Source organism: Salmo salar, chromosome 21 (genome assembly GCF_965601325.2).
Source record: "Salmo salar chromosome 21, fSalSal1, whole genome shotgun sequence".
Lineage (NCBI taxonomy): Eukaryota > Metazoa > Chordata > Actinopteri > Salmoniformes > Salmonidae > Salmo > Salmo salar.
This window is the reverse complement of record NC_138311.1, coordinates 52845028-52859989: the sequence shown is the minus strand read 5'-3', so window position 1 is coordinate 52859989 and position 14962 is coordinate 52845028.

Sequence of the window (14962 nt, the reverse complement as noted above, 5' to 3'; positions counted from 1 at the left end):
TTGCCCTGTTCTGAGCCAATTGCACATTTCCTAAGTCATTTTTTGTGGCACCTGACCACATGACTGAACAGTAGTCCAGGTGCAACAAAACTAAGGCCTGTAGGACCTGCCTTGTTGATAGTGTTGTTAATAAGGCAGAGCATCGCTTTATTATGGACAGACCTCTCCCCATCTTAGCTACTGTTGTATCAATATATTTTGACCATGACAGTTTACAATCTAGTGTTACTCCAAGCATTTAGTCAACTCAACTTGCTCAATTTCCACATTATTTATTACAAGATTTAGTTGAGGTTTAGGGTTTAGTGAGTGTCCGATGAGAAGTCACAGATGAACCACAGAAATCTACAGAAAACATAATCCTAGACCAATTCTAGGTGTATTGTGATTTACCTTCAATGAATGAAATCGGTTTCCCTCCCCTTGTGGTATTTGTGAGGCCTGGTTACATGGATGGTGACAGGTTACAAGCTGTGGGGTTACAAGCAGAGAGAGAGAGAGAGAACCCTTCCCAAAGATCTGTCTTTCCAACAATTAATAATAATTATACATTTGAAATATATATTTTGTAGTAATGTGTGATAATAATATATATGATATAAATAAAAGGTTTAGTAAAAAACAGAGCTATAGTTTAATAGTGCGTAGTGCACTTTTAATAATAGTGATATGTTTAAATGTTGGTAGTAACATTTGTGAAGAAATAAAGAGTTTTGAAATGTAATTTACCTTTAATGAAATATAAGGCTATAAGTATGTTTCTGTGTGTGCGTATGCGTGTGTGTGTGTGTGTGTGTGTGTGTGTGTGTGTGTGTGTGTGTGTGTGTGTGTGTGTGTGTGTGTGTGTGTGTGTGTGTGTGTGTGTGTGTGTGTGTGTGTGTGTGTGTGTGTGTGGCAAGGCGTTAGGTTACAAGCAGAGAAACTTGCTGAAAACATTATTTTCTAAGGCAAATACATGGGGTTGTGTGTGTCTCTGTATGTGTGCTTGTACCAGCATTTGTTAAACCTGTCGAACCTCTGAGCTTCCAAAAGACTTCTCGGCATATCCATATGAAGGGTCAACAAATGTTTACAATCCTCAGGAGACCACATAACAAATGTTTACAACCTTACACCTCAGGAGACCACATAACAAATGTTTGAAAAACAGTTATGTGTTGTCGTGGGGGTGGCTGTCTCAGTCAATCACACCATCCTCTTTTTGAAAGGGTAATTGTACTCTTTAAGATGGGCCCTTCACTTATGACTTAAAGAGATCACTTTTACCCCCCCTTAATAACAGGTACAGGATGGCAACAACAACTGCCCGAGTTACACCAGGAACGCACAATCCCTCCATCAGTGCTCAGACTGTCCGCAATAGGCTGAGAGAGGTTGGACTGAGGGCTTGTAGGCCTGTTGTAAGGCATGTCCTCACCAGACATCACCGGCAACAATGTCGCCTATGGGCACAAACCCACCGTCGCTGGACCAGACAGGACTGGGAAAAAGTGCTCTTCGCTGACGAGTCGCGGTTTTGTCTCAGCAGAGGTGATGGTCGGATTTGTGTTAATCGTCGAAGGAATGAGGGTTACACCGAGGCCTGTACTCTGGAGCAGGATCGATTTGGAGGTGGACCTGATAGTGCAGCTGTGGTCTGGGGCGGTGTGTCACAGCATCATCGGACTGAGCTTGTTGTCATTGCAGGCAATCTCAACGCTGTGCCTTACAGGGAAGACATCCTCCTCCCTCATGTGGTACCCTTCCTGCAGGCTCATCCTGACATGACCCTCCAGCATGACAATGCCACCAGCCATACTGATCATTCTGTGCGTGATTTCCTGCAAGACAGGAATGTCAGTGTTTGCCATGGCCAGCCAAGAGCCCAGATCTCAATTCCATTGAGCAAGTCTGGGACCTGTTGGATCGGAGTGTGAGGGCTAGGGCCATTCCCCCCAGATATGTCCGGGAACTTGCAGGTGCCATAGTGGAAGTGTGGGGTAACATCTCACAGCAAGAACTGGCAATCTGGTGCAGTCCATGAGGAGGAGATGCACTGCAGTACTTAATGCATCTGGTGGCCACACCAGATACTGACTGTTACTTTTGATTTTGACCCCCCCTTTGTTCAGAGACACATTATTCCAGTTCTGTTTGTCACATGTCTGTGGAACTTGTTCAGTTTATGTCTCAGTTGTTGAATCTTGTTATGTTCATTCACATATTTACACATGTTACGTTTGCTGAAAATAAATGCAGTTGACAGTGGGACATTTCTTTTTTGCTGAGTTTATCTTTACAGACGTTTGTCCTTAACAAGGCCTAGGAGGCCCCGATAGTGTTCAAAAATCTCTCCAAATTGTCAAATGTTTTAAGCATCTTTATTTTCATGCATATAACTTGTCAAAACGTTTTTTTATTACCAAATTCATACTCTTTAGTGTAGACACCACACTCTAGCTTTCATTTGTGTTATAATAGTGATTTACAAATGAAAAAGTCAATAGTTCATTGCATATAGGCTAAATAATGAAAAATAATCAAATCCACAATTACATATTATAACACAAATGAAAGCTAGAGTGTGGTTTATATAGCCAAGGGGTGAATGCAAAAAGTTGTATATATATTAGGTTGTTTTAAGATCTTAGATTACATGTAAAAAAAAATAAACTCAATGCTGAATTTATACTCAGCCATACCTACCCTGGAAATTGCTGTTTCATATACAAGAGAGCCATAAGTTCACTACAACATTGCCCAACTCTTTCAAATGTTCAAACACATAACACACTGCACAGCTATCAGGTTACATAAGCACTCACTCCATAGAGTGAGAACATCCGGACAGGATGTACATAAATGGGCATAACAATGTGACACATAAAATAGGTCACCAATCACTTTTGGACACATGCCGTCTACTGTATTATCTCTTTTACACATTAACCACGTTTTATTTTACACACAGAGACTGATCATGTAGATCATATTCTTTGTTGTTTAATTAGTTATAACCTGAATTTCACCCTAGCAGGGATTTTTTTGCGTGTTTCAGTGCAAAAAAAAAGTGTCATCTTTTTGGGCCCTCACCAGTTTGCATCCCTGCACTATGCTTAAATATGGGGAGTGGTACTCAGTAATGTGTTGTATTGGATTTGCCCCAAACATTACACTTTGTATTCAGGTCAAAAAGTGAATTGATTTGCCATATTTTTTTGCACTACTACTTTAGTGTCTTGTTGCAAACAGGATGCATGTTTAGGAATATTTTTATATTTTTATTCCGTACAGGCTTCCTTCTTTTCAGTCTGTAACTACAGTGTTGTTGATCCATCCCCAGTTTTTTCCTATCAGAGCCATTAAACTCTGTAACAGTTTAAAAGTCACCATTGGCCTCATGGTGAAATCCCTGAACGGTTTCCTTTCTCTCCAGCATCTGAGTTAGGAAGGACGCCTGTATCTTTGTAATGAATAGGTCTATTGATACACCATCCAAAGTGTAATAACTTCACCATGCTCAAAGGGATATTCAATGTCTTTAACCTCTATGGGACCGGCGGGACGAATTCGTCCCACCTACGTAACAGCCACTGCCATCCTGTGGCGCGATTTTCAAAATCTTCAAAATCATATTACTTCAATTTCTCAAACATATGACTATTTTACAGCCATTTAAAGATAAGACTCTCGTTAATCTAACCACACTGTCCGATTTCAAAAAGGCTTTACAACGAAAGCAAAACATTAGATTATGTCAGCAGAGTACCAAGCCAGAAATAATCAGACACCCATTTTTCAAGCCAGCATATAATGTCACCAAAACCCAGAAGACAGCTAAATGCAGCACTCACCTTTGATGATCTTCATCAGATGACAACCCTAGGACATTATGTTATACAATACATGCATGTTTTGTTCAATCAAGTTCATATTTATATCAAAAACCAGCTTTTTACATTAGCATGTGACGTTCAGAACTAGCATACCCCCCGCAAACTTACGGGGAATTCGCTAACATTTTACTAAATTACTCACGATAAACGTTCACAAAAAGCATAACAATTATTTTAAGAATTATAGATACAGACCTCCTCTATGCACTCGATATGTCCGATTTTAAAATAGCTTTTTGGTGAAAGCACATTTTGCAATATTCTAAGTACATAGCCCAGGCATCACGGGCTCGCTATTTAGACACCCGGCAAGTTTAGCACTCACCATAATCATATTTACTATTATAAAAATGTCATTACCTTTTGTTGTCTTCGTCAGAATGCACACCCAGGACGTCTACTTCAATAACAAATGTTGGTTTGGTCCAAAATAATCCATCGTTATATCCGAATAGCGGCGTTTTGTTCGTGCGTTCCAGACACTATCCGAAATAGTAAAGAAGTGTCGCGCGCTTGGCGCAATTCCTGACAATAAAATTCAAAGTATTCCATTGCCGTACGTCGAAGCATGTCAACCGCTGTTTAAAATCAATTTTTACGTCATTTTTCTCGTAGAAAAGCGATAATATTCCGACAGGGAATCTCCTTTTCGGCAAACAGAGGAAAAAATCCCAAAGGCGGGGGCGGTCGGGGTCACGCGCATAAGCTAGTGTCTCTTGATGGGCCACTTGAGAAAGGCGATAATGTGTTTCAGCCTGGGGCTGGAATGACGACATTCTCTTTTTTCCCGGGCTATGAGAGCCTATGGGAGACGTGGGAAGTGTCACGTTAGAGCAGAGATCCTTAGTAAATGATAGAGATGGCAAAGAAGTTCCAGAAATGGTCAGACAGGCCACTTCCTGTAAAGGAATCTCTCAGGTTTTGACCTGCCATTTGAGTTCTGTTATACTCACAGACACCATTCAAACAGTTTTAGAAAATTTAGGGTGTTTTCTATCCATATGTAATAAGTATATGCATATTCTAGTTACTGAGTAGGAGTGGTAACCAGATTAAATCGGGTATGTTTTTTATCCAGCCGTGTCAATGCTGCCCCCTAGCCCTAACAGGTTAAAACATATATATTAAGTTATCTACCAATAGGTGCCCTTATTTGCGAGGCATTGGAAAATCTCCCTAGTCTTTGTGGTTGAATCTGTGTTTGAAATTCACTGTTCGGCTGAGGGACCCTTACTTTTTTTTGTCCATGCAATTTATTATGTCACTTGAAGTCTCCTTTTATCTCCACTTCCTGTCTGAACAACATGCCCAAAGTAAACTGCCTGTTGCTCTGGCCCTGAAGCCAGGATATGCATATAATTGTTACCATTGGAAAGAAAACACTTTGAAGTTTGTAGAAATTGTAAAATATGTAGGAGAATATAACACAATAGATATGGTAGGAGAAAATCCAAAGAAAAACCAACCAGTATAAGGGCATACTCAATTCTAGCTCCCATGATGCAATTGCTATGGCTTTCACTGGGTGACATCAGTCTATGTTCAAGGTTTCAGGCTTGTAACTTTAAAAACGAGTTAGAAATTACAGTTTTAGTAAAGGGACATAGTCTTGTAAATCCGTGCTTGCGTGCGCCAAGAAGACAAGACGCACCTGCTAAAATCGGTTTCCTATTGAACATACTTCTTTCCGTAAGAAATATTATAGTTTGATTACATTTTAGGGTATCTGAGGAATATATAGAAACGTATTTTGACTTGTTGAAACAAAGTTTAGGGGTAGATTTTGGGATTCCTTTCTTTGCATGTTGAACGAGTGGATTACTCAAATCGATGGCGCCAATTAAACAGACTTTTTGGGATATAAAGAAGGATTTTATTTAACAAAACGATACTACATGTTATAGCTGGGACCCTTTGGATGACAAATCAGTGGAAGATTTTCAAAAGGTAAGTGAATATTTAATCGCTATTTGTGAATTTATGAAACCTGTGCCGGTGGAAAAATATTAATATATGGGGCGCCGTCCTCAAACAATCGCATGGCATGCTTTCGCTGTAAGAGCTACTTTAAATCGGACAGTGCAGTTAGATTAACAAGAATTTAAGCTTTCAACCGATATAAGACACTTGTATGTACCTAAATGTTTAATATCCATAATTTTAATGATTATTTATTTGAATTGCGCGGCCTCCAGTTTCACCGGAAGTTGTCCCGCTAGTAGGCTTAATTAAGGAAATGTTTACTCTTGAACTTATGGCATGCTTTCTCTGTAATAGCTACTTTAAATCGGACAGTGCAGTTAGATTAACAAGAATTTAAGCTTTCAACCGATATAAGACGTATATACCTAAATGATTCAAATCCACTATTTCTATGATTATTTATTTGAATGCGCACCCTCCAGTTTCACCGGAAGTTGTCCCGCTAGTGGGCCGCCTAGGCTTAATTAAGGAAATGTTTACTCCTGAACTTATTTAGGCTTGCCATAACAAAGGGGTTGAATACTTATTAACTCAAGACAATTCAATTTTTAATTTTAACATTTTGAAAACATAATTCCACTTTCACATTATGGGGTATTGTGTGTAAATCAGTGAAAAAAACATCTCAATTTAATCCATTGTTTATTCAGGCTGTAACACAACAAATTGTGGAACAAGTAAAGGGCTGTACATAATTTCTGAAGGCATTTGCAATGTATCAACAGTTATTTATTTCAATTCAATCCAGGGATCAACTAAAAATAGACAATACATAAGCTTAGGGTTTCAAGCGTTGGTTGATTTCAAATGTAATCTTGAAGTTAATCATGAATATGTTGAATTCACTTCTCCATTTCAACCAAAAATCTCAATTTAAAGAATAGGACTAAATCAAATCAGACTTTATTTAAAATGCATTTAAGATTAGATTAAGTCCTATTGTTAAACTAAGATTCTTTTGGGTTGAGATGTAGACCAACATGTCAATTATTCATTTGTAGACAAACTGGATATTGAATTATGTTTGGTTGTCAACTCAACCAAATATCAACATTTGAAGGGGATGTACTATGTCTTCGTATTGGATAGTTCCATCTGTTCCGCTGACTTAGTTTGTCTACAAATGTATTTGATTTAGTCCTATACTTCAACGTTTATTCTTGGTTGAGATAGAGACGTGTATCCAATATATCAATTATTAATGTGGAGTTATATACAGGGGATACCAGTTCCAGATCAATGTGGAGTTATATACAGGGGGTACCAGTTCCAGATCAATGTGGAGTTATATACAGGGGGTACCAGTTCCAGATCAATGTGGAGTTATATACAGGGGGTACCAGTACCAGATCAATGTGAAGCTATAGTACCGGTACCCCCTGTATAAATCAATGTGGATCTATATATGGGGGGTACCAGTACCAGATCAATGTGGAGCTATATACAGGAAGTCCCAGTACCAGGTCAATGTGCAGAGGTACGAGGAATTTGAGGTAGATATGTACATGAAGGCAAGGTAAAGTGACTAGGCATCAGGATATATAATAATAAGGTATTTGAGGTAGATATGTACATGAAGGCAGGGTAAAGTGACTAGGCATCAGGATAGATAATAATAAGGTATTTGAGGTAGATATTTACATGAAGGCAGGGTAAAGTGACTAGGCATAAGAATAGATAAGAGTAAAATAAAGAATAGAGTATGTCGTGGATGAATCAGAATTAGTTGGGTAACATAGATAATTAAGATGTTTTATTAGTATAATATGCTTATGTGAGATACTTGTCATTAGAAAGTGTCCATTGGACTCTGGTGTTTTTCAGTTGCACGACACTTGGGGCCCAGAGAGGGGAGAGGTCAGACTTGTCGTCATGGGAATGTGTCTTTACCTATTCTTAAACCATGTGAAGGGATGGCGTGATTAATAGGGAACCAATGACTTGTCTCCACAATGTCTGTGAGCAAGTCACTCCCTCCTTTTCTTTATAGTGGGGAGGATTATGGCAGTGTCTGGACCATTGTATGTCCTCTGTTAGATCTCGCACTTATCCTGGGATAGTATATGGCCTAGAGGCTCACTCCCCCCAGTGAGCCTGTCCAGGAGTGGGGTCAAGAGGGGGTTTGCTTGAGATAGGAGTATCTAGAGTTGACAATTGATATATGCCATTGGATGAAATGGTGTTTTTGTTCTGTACCGTACCAGGGAGGGACGGTTCTAAGGAGACCAGATACTGGGCTATACAATGAACCCTGTTGACATAGCAGTTACTGTCTGTTGTATTTTATGGATATCTGTCATACAAAACTTAATATTGTGACCCATTCTATGTATCTGTGGTTTGTCAATTTGTAAGTCGCTCTGGATAAGAGCGTCTGCTAAATGACTTAAATGTAAATGTAAATGTCAATGAACGTTGAAGGGGGTGTATCTTTGCTATAAAAGATCTCTGTAGCCATTGTGTAATTACCTTATGCCATGGTTCATTCGAGAGAGTGCATTAATGAAGGTGAAGTGCTTTTGCAAAAGTATCTTAACCTCTTGGGGCTAGGTGGGACGCTAGCGTGCCACCCGTGGTGCACTCCATCAACAGCAGGTGCATTTCAAGAGCGGCAAATTTGAATCCAAATAAATGTCAAAATTCAAATTTTTCAAAAATACAACTATGTTACACCATTTGAAAGATAAACATCTCCTTAATCTAACCACGTTTTACGATTTCAAAAAGGTTTTACGGCGAAAGCATAAATTTAGAGTATGTTAGGACAGTACATTTACAAGAGTTGTGTGTAATGTTTTGTCAAGTCAAAGACAGGGTCACCAAAACCATAAAACCAGCTAAAATGATGCACTAACCTTTTACAATCTCCATCAGATGACACTCCTAGGACATTATGTTAGACAATGCATGCATTTTTAGTTCTATCAAGTTCATTTTTATATCCAAAAACAGCGTTTTACTATGGCATTGATGTTGAGGAAATCGTTTCCCTCCAATAACCGGCAGTCAAGTCAGCGTCACAAATTAAATAATTAAAATTAGAAAACATTGTTAAAATATTATATTGTCATTTAAAGAATTATAGATTTACATCTCTTGAACGCAATCAACTTGCCAGATTTAAAAATAACCTTACTGGGAAATCACACTTTGCAATAATCTGAGCACTGCGCCCAGAAATATACGCGTTGCGATACAGACTAGACGTCATGTTGGGGAGATCTAAAATCGAAAATACTATGTAAATAATCCATTACCTTTGATTCTCTTCATCAGATGTCACTTCCAGGTATCACAGGTCCATAACGAATGTAGTTTTGTTCAAAAAAGCTCATCATTTATGTCCAAAAATCTCCGTCTCGTTAGCACATGATGTAAGCCAGCCGGACTTCTCGTCATGAACGAGGGGAAAAAATATATTTCCGTTCGTTCAAACATGTCAAACGTTGTATAGCATAAATCATTAGGGCCTTTTTTAACCAGAACATGAATAATATTCAAGGTGGACGAATGCATACTCTTTCATAACGTATTGGAACGAGGGTACCCAACATGAAGTAGCGCGCCAGGTGTCTAATGGGACATCACCGTTCCATGGCTCTTGTTCGGTCAGATCTCCCTCCAGAAGACTCAAAACACTTTGTAAAGGCTGGTGACATCTAGTGGAAGCAATAGGAAGTGCCAAAATATTCCTAAACCCCTGTGTTTTTCAATGGGATAGGTTTAAAGTCAATACAACACATCAGGTATCCACTTCCTGTCAGAAAATGTCTCAGGGTTTTGCCTGCCAAATGAGTTCTGTTATACTCACAGACACCATTCAAACAGTTTTGGAAACTTTAGAGTGTTTTCTATCCATATATAATAAGTATATGCATATTCTAGTTACTGGGTAGGATTAGTAACCAGATTAAATCGGGTACATTTTTTTTATCCAGACGTGCAAATGCTGCCCCCTAGACCCAACAGGTTAATTAAGTATTAAAGATTTAGTTTAACTCAGACTGGTGTGTTGTAACTCTCTTCATTTGGTAATACAGTAATTAGCCACCACTAGTAGCAGCAGCAAATGATGTGTGTAAAGTATACAGTGCCTTGAATAAGTTCTTCCACCTTGGTGTTTTTCCTATTTTATTGCATTACAACATGTAATTTAAATTGATATTTATTTGGATTTCATGTAATGGACATGAACAAAATAGTCCAAATTGGTGAAGTGAAATTAAAAAAATTACTTGTTTCAAAAAACAAAAAAATCAAACGGAGAAGTGATGCATGCACATGTATTCACCCCCTTTGCTATGAAGCCCCTAAATAAGATCTGGTGCAACTAATTGCATTCAGAAGTCACATAAGTAGTTAAATAAAGTCCACCTGTGTGTGATCTAGGTGTTACATGATCTATCACATGATCTCTGTTTATATATATATATATATATATATATATATATATATATATATATATATATATATATATATATATATATATATATATATAAACCTGTTCTGAAAGGCCCCAGAGTCTGCAACACCACTAAGCAAGGGGCACCAGCAAGCAAGCGGCACCATGAAGACCAAGGAGCTCTCTCTCCAAACAGGTCAGCGACAAAGTTGTGGAGAAGTACAGATCAGGTTTGGGTTATAAAAAAATTGCAGAAACTTTGAACATTCCACGGAGCACCATTAAATCCATTATAAAAAATTGAAAGAATATGGCACCACAACAAACCTGCCAAGAGAGGGCTGCCCACAAAAACTCATGGACTAGGCAAGGAGGGCATTAATCAGAGAGGCAGCAAAGAGACCAAAGATAACCCTGAAAAAGCTGCAAAGCTCCACAGCTGAGATTGGAGTATCTGTTCAAAGGACCACTTTACGCCGTACACTCCACAGAGCTGGGCTTTACGGAGGAGTGGCAAGAAAAAAGCAATTTCTTCAAAAAATAAATAAGCAAACACGTTTGGTGTTTGCCAAAACGCATGTGTGGAGACTCCCCAAACATATGGAAGAAAGTACTCTGGTCAGATGAGACTAAAATTGAGCTTTTTGGCCATCAAGGATAATGCTATGTCTGGCGCAAACCCAACACCTCTCATCACCCCGAGAACACCATCTCCACAGTGAAGCATGGTGGTGGCAGCATCATGCTGTGGGGATGTGTTTCATCAGCAGGTACTGGGAAACTGGTCAGAATTGAAGGAATGATGGGTGGCGCTAAATACAGGGAAATTCTTGAGGGAAACCTGTTTCAGTCTTCCAAGGATTTGAGACTGGGACGCAGGTTCACCTTCCAGCAGGACAATAACCCTAAGCATACTGCTAAAGCAACACTCAAGTGGTTTAATGGTAAACATTTAAATGTCTTGGAATGGCCTAGTCAAAGCCCAGACCTCAATCCAATTGAGAATCGTGGTATGACTTAGAGATTGCTGTACACCAGCGGAACCCAGCCAACATGAAGGAGCTGGAGCAGATTTGCCTTGAAGAATGGGCAACAATCCCAGTGGATAGATGTACCAAGCTTATAGAGACATACCCCAAAATACTTGCTGCTGGAATTGTTGCAAAAGGTGGCTCTACTAAGTATTGACTTTGGGGGGGGTGAATAGTTATGCATGTTCAAGTTTTGATTTTTTTGTATTTTTCTTGTTTGTTTCACAATAAAAAAATATTTTGCATCTTCAAAGTGGTAGGCATGTTGTGTAAATCAAATGATACAAACCCCCCCAAAATCCATCTTCATTTCAGGTTGTAAGGCAACAAAATAGGAAAAATGCCAACCTGGGTGAATACTTTCGCAAGCCACTGTATGTCTGTGTTTTGTGTGTGTGTGTGTGTGTGTGTGTGTGCGTGCGTGTGTGTGTGTGTGTGTGTGTGTGTGTGTGTGTGTGTGTGGGTGCGTATATATAGTCTAGTGAGTGAGTGTGTGTATATACAGTCTAATGAGTGTGTGTATATGGTGTGTATATATAGTCTAGTGAGTGTGTGTATATAGTTTAGTGAGTGTGCGTAGGGTCAGTGCAAGGTAGAGTCAGTGCAGTTCATTTGGGTACCATTAATGGACTATTTAGTAGTCCTATGGCTTAGGGGTGGAAGCTGTCTCTGAGCCTGTTGGTCCGAGAGCCGATGCTTCGGTACCGTTTGCCGGACTGTATCAGAGTGAACAGTCTATGACACGGGTGGCTGGAGTTTTTGGCAATTTTTCTGGCCTTCCTCTGACACCGCCTGATATAGAGGTCCTGGATGGCAGGGAGCTCGGCCCCAGTGATGTACTGGTCTGTCCGCACCACCCTCTGTAGCGCTTTGGGGTCAAGGGCAGTGCATTTTCCATACCAAGCGGTGATGCAGCCAGTCAAGATGATCTCGATGGTGCAGCTGTAGAATGTTCTGAGGATCTGAGGGCCCATAGCAAATCTTTTCAGCCTCCTGAGGGGGAAGAGGCACTGCTGTGCCCTCTTCATGACTGTGTGGGTGTGTGTGGACCATGTTAAGGCCTTAGTGATGTGGACACCATGGAACTTGAAGCTCTTGACCCGCTCCACAACTGCCCCGTTGATGTAGATGGGGGAATGCTCTCCCTTCTTTCTGCTGTAGTCAGCGATCAGCTCCTTGGTCTTATTGACATTGAGGGAGAGGTTGTTGTCCTGCCACCACACTGCTAAGTCTCTGACCTCCCTGTAGGCTGTCTCATCACCTTCAGTGATCAGGCCAACCACCATTGTGTCATCAGCAATCTTGATGATAGCGTTGGATTCATGCGTGGCCACGCAGTCGTGGGTGAATGGGGAGTACAGGAGGGGACTAAGCACACACCCCTGAGCGTGTTGAGGGTTAGCGTAGGAGAGATGTCGTTGCCTACCCTCACCACCTGGAAGCCGGCCCATCAGGAAGTCCAGGATCCAGTTGCAGAGAGAGAGGTTGAGTCCCAGGGTCTGTAGTTTGGTGATGAGCTTGGAGGGGACTATCATGTTGAACGCTGAGTTGTAGTCTAAGAACAGCATTCTCACATAGTTATTTCCCCTCATGTCCAGATGGGAGAGGGCAGTGTGAAGTGCAATTCAGATTGCATCATCTGTGGATCTGTTGGGGCTGTAAGTGTATCCTAGTACAAATTCCCTGTCTTAGGTCAGTTAGGATCACCACTTTATTTTAAGAATGTGAAATGTCAGAATAATAGTAGGGAGAATGTTTTATTTCAGCTTTTATTTCTTTCATCACATTACCAGTGGGTCAGAAGTTTACATACACTCAATTTGTCTTTGGTAGCATTGCCTTTAAATTGTTTAACTTGGGTCAAATGTTTTGGGTAGCCTTCCAAAAGCTTCCCACAATAGGTTGGGTGAATTTTGGCCCATTCCTCCTGACAGAGCTGCTGTAACTGAGTCAGGTTTGTAGGCCTCCTTGCTCGCACACACTTTTTCAGTTCTGTCCACAAATTTTCTATAGGATTGAGGTCAGGGCTTTGTGATGGCCACTCCAATAGCTTGACTTTGTGGTCCTTAAGCCATTTTTCCACAACATTGGAAGTATGCTTGGGGTCATTGTCTATTTGGAAGACCCATTTGCGACCAAGCTTTAACTTCCTGACTGATGTCTTGAGATGTTGCTTCAATATATCCACATAATTTTCCACCCTCATGATGCCATCTATTTTGTGAAGTGCACCAGTCCCTCCTGCAGCAAAGCACTCCCACAACATGATGCTGCCACCCCCGTGCTTCACGGTTGGGATGGTGTTCTTCGGCTTGCAAGCCTCCCCCTTTTTCCTCCGCACATAATGATGGTCATTATTGCCAAACAGATCTATTTTTGTTTCATCAGACCAGAGGATATTTCTCCAAAAAGTACAATCTTTGACCCCATGTTCAGTTTGTGGCGGATGAATCAGAATTAGTTGGGTAACATAGATAATTAAGTTGTTTTATTTGCATAATATGCTTATGTGAGATACTTGTTGTATGTGAATGTATCTGTTAAACCATGTGAAGGGATGGCGTGATTAACCTCTTACATCTAGACGTTCCGCTAGCGGAACACCTGCTCCAATATCCAATGATAGGCGTGGCGCGAATTACAAATTCCTCAAAAATACAAAAACTTCCATTTTTCAAACATATGACTATTTCACAGCATTTTAAAGATAAGACTCTCCTTTATCTAACCACACTGTTCGATTTCAAAAAGGCTTTACAACGAAAGCAAAACATTAGATTATGTCAGCAGAGTACCAAGCCAGAAATAATCAGACACCCATTTTTCAAGCTAGCATATAATGTCACAAAAACCCAGAAGACAGCTAAATGCAGCACTAACCTTTGATGATCTTCATCAGATGACACACCTAGGACATTATGTTATACAATACATGCATGTTTTGTTCAATCAAGTTCATATTTATATCAAAAAACAGCTTTTTACGTTAGCATGTGACGTTCAGAACTAGCATACCCCCCGCAAACTTCCGGAGGAATTTGCTAATAATTTACTAAATTACTCACGATAAACGTTCACAAAAAGCATAACAATTATTTTACGAATTATAGATACAGAACTCCTCTATGCACTCGATATGTCCGATTTTAAAATAGCTTTTTGGTGAAAGCACATTTTGCAATATTCTAAGTACATAGCCCAGGCATCACGGGCTAGCTATTTAGACACCCGGCAGGTTTAGCCTTCACCAAAATCAGATTTACTATTATAAAAGTTTGATTACCTTTTGTTGTCTTCGTCAGAATGCACTCCCAGGACTGCTACTTCAATAACCTCTATGTGACCGGCGGGACGAATTCGTCCCACCTACGTAACATCCACTGCCAGCCTGTGGCGCGATTTTCAAAATCTTCAAAATCCTATTACTTCAATTTCTCAAACATGTGACTATTTTACAGCCATTTAAAGATAAGACTCTCGTTAATCTAACCACACTGTCCGATTTCAAAAAGGCTTTACAACGAAAGCAAAACATTAGATTATGTCAGCAGAGTACCAAGCCAGAAATAATCAGACACCCATTTTTCAAGCCAGCATATAATGTCACCAAAACCCAGAAGACAGCTAAATGCAGCACTCACCTTTGATGATCTTCATCAGATGACAACCCT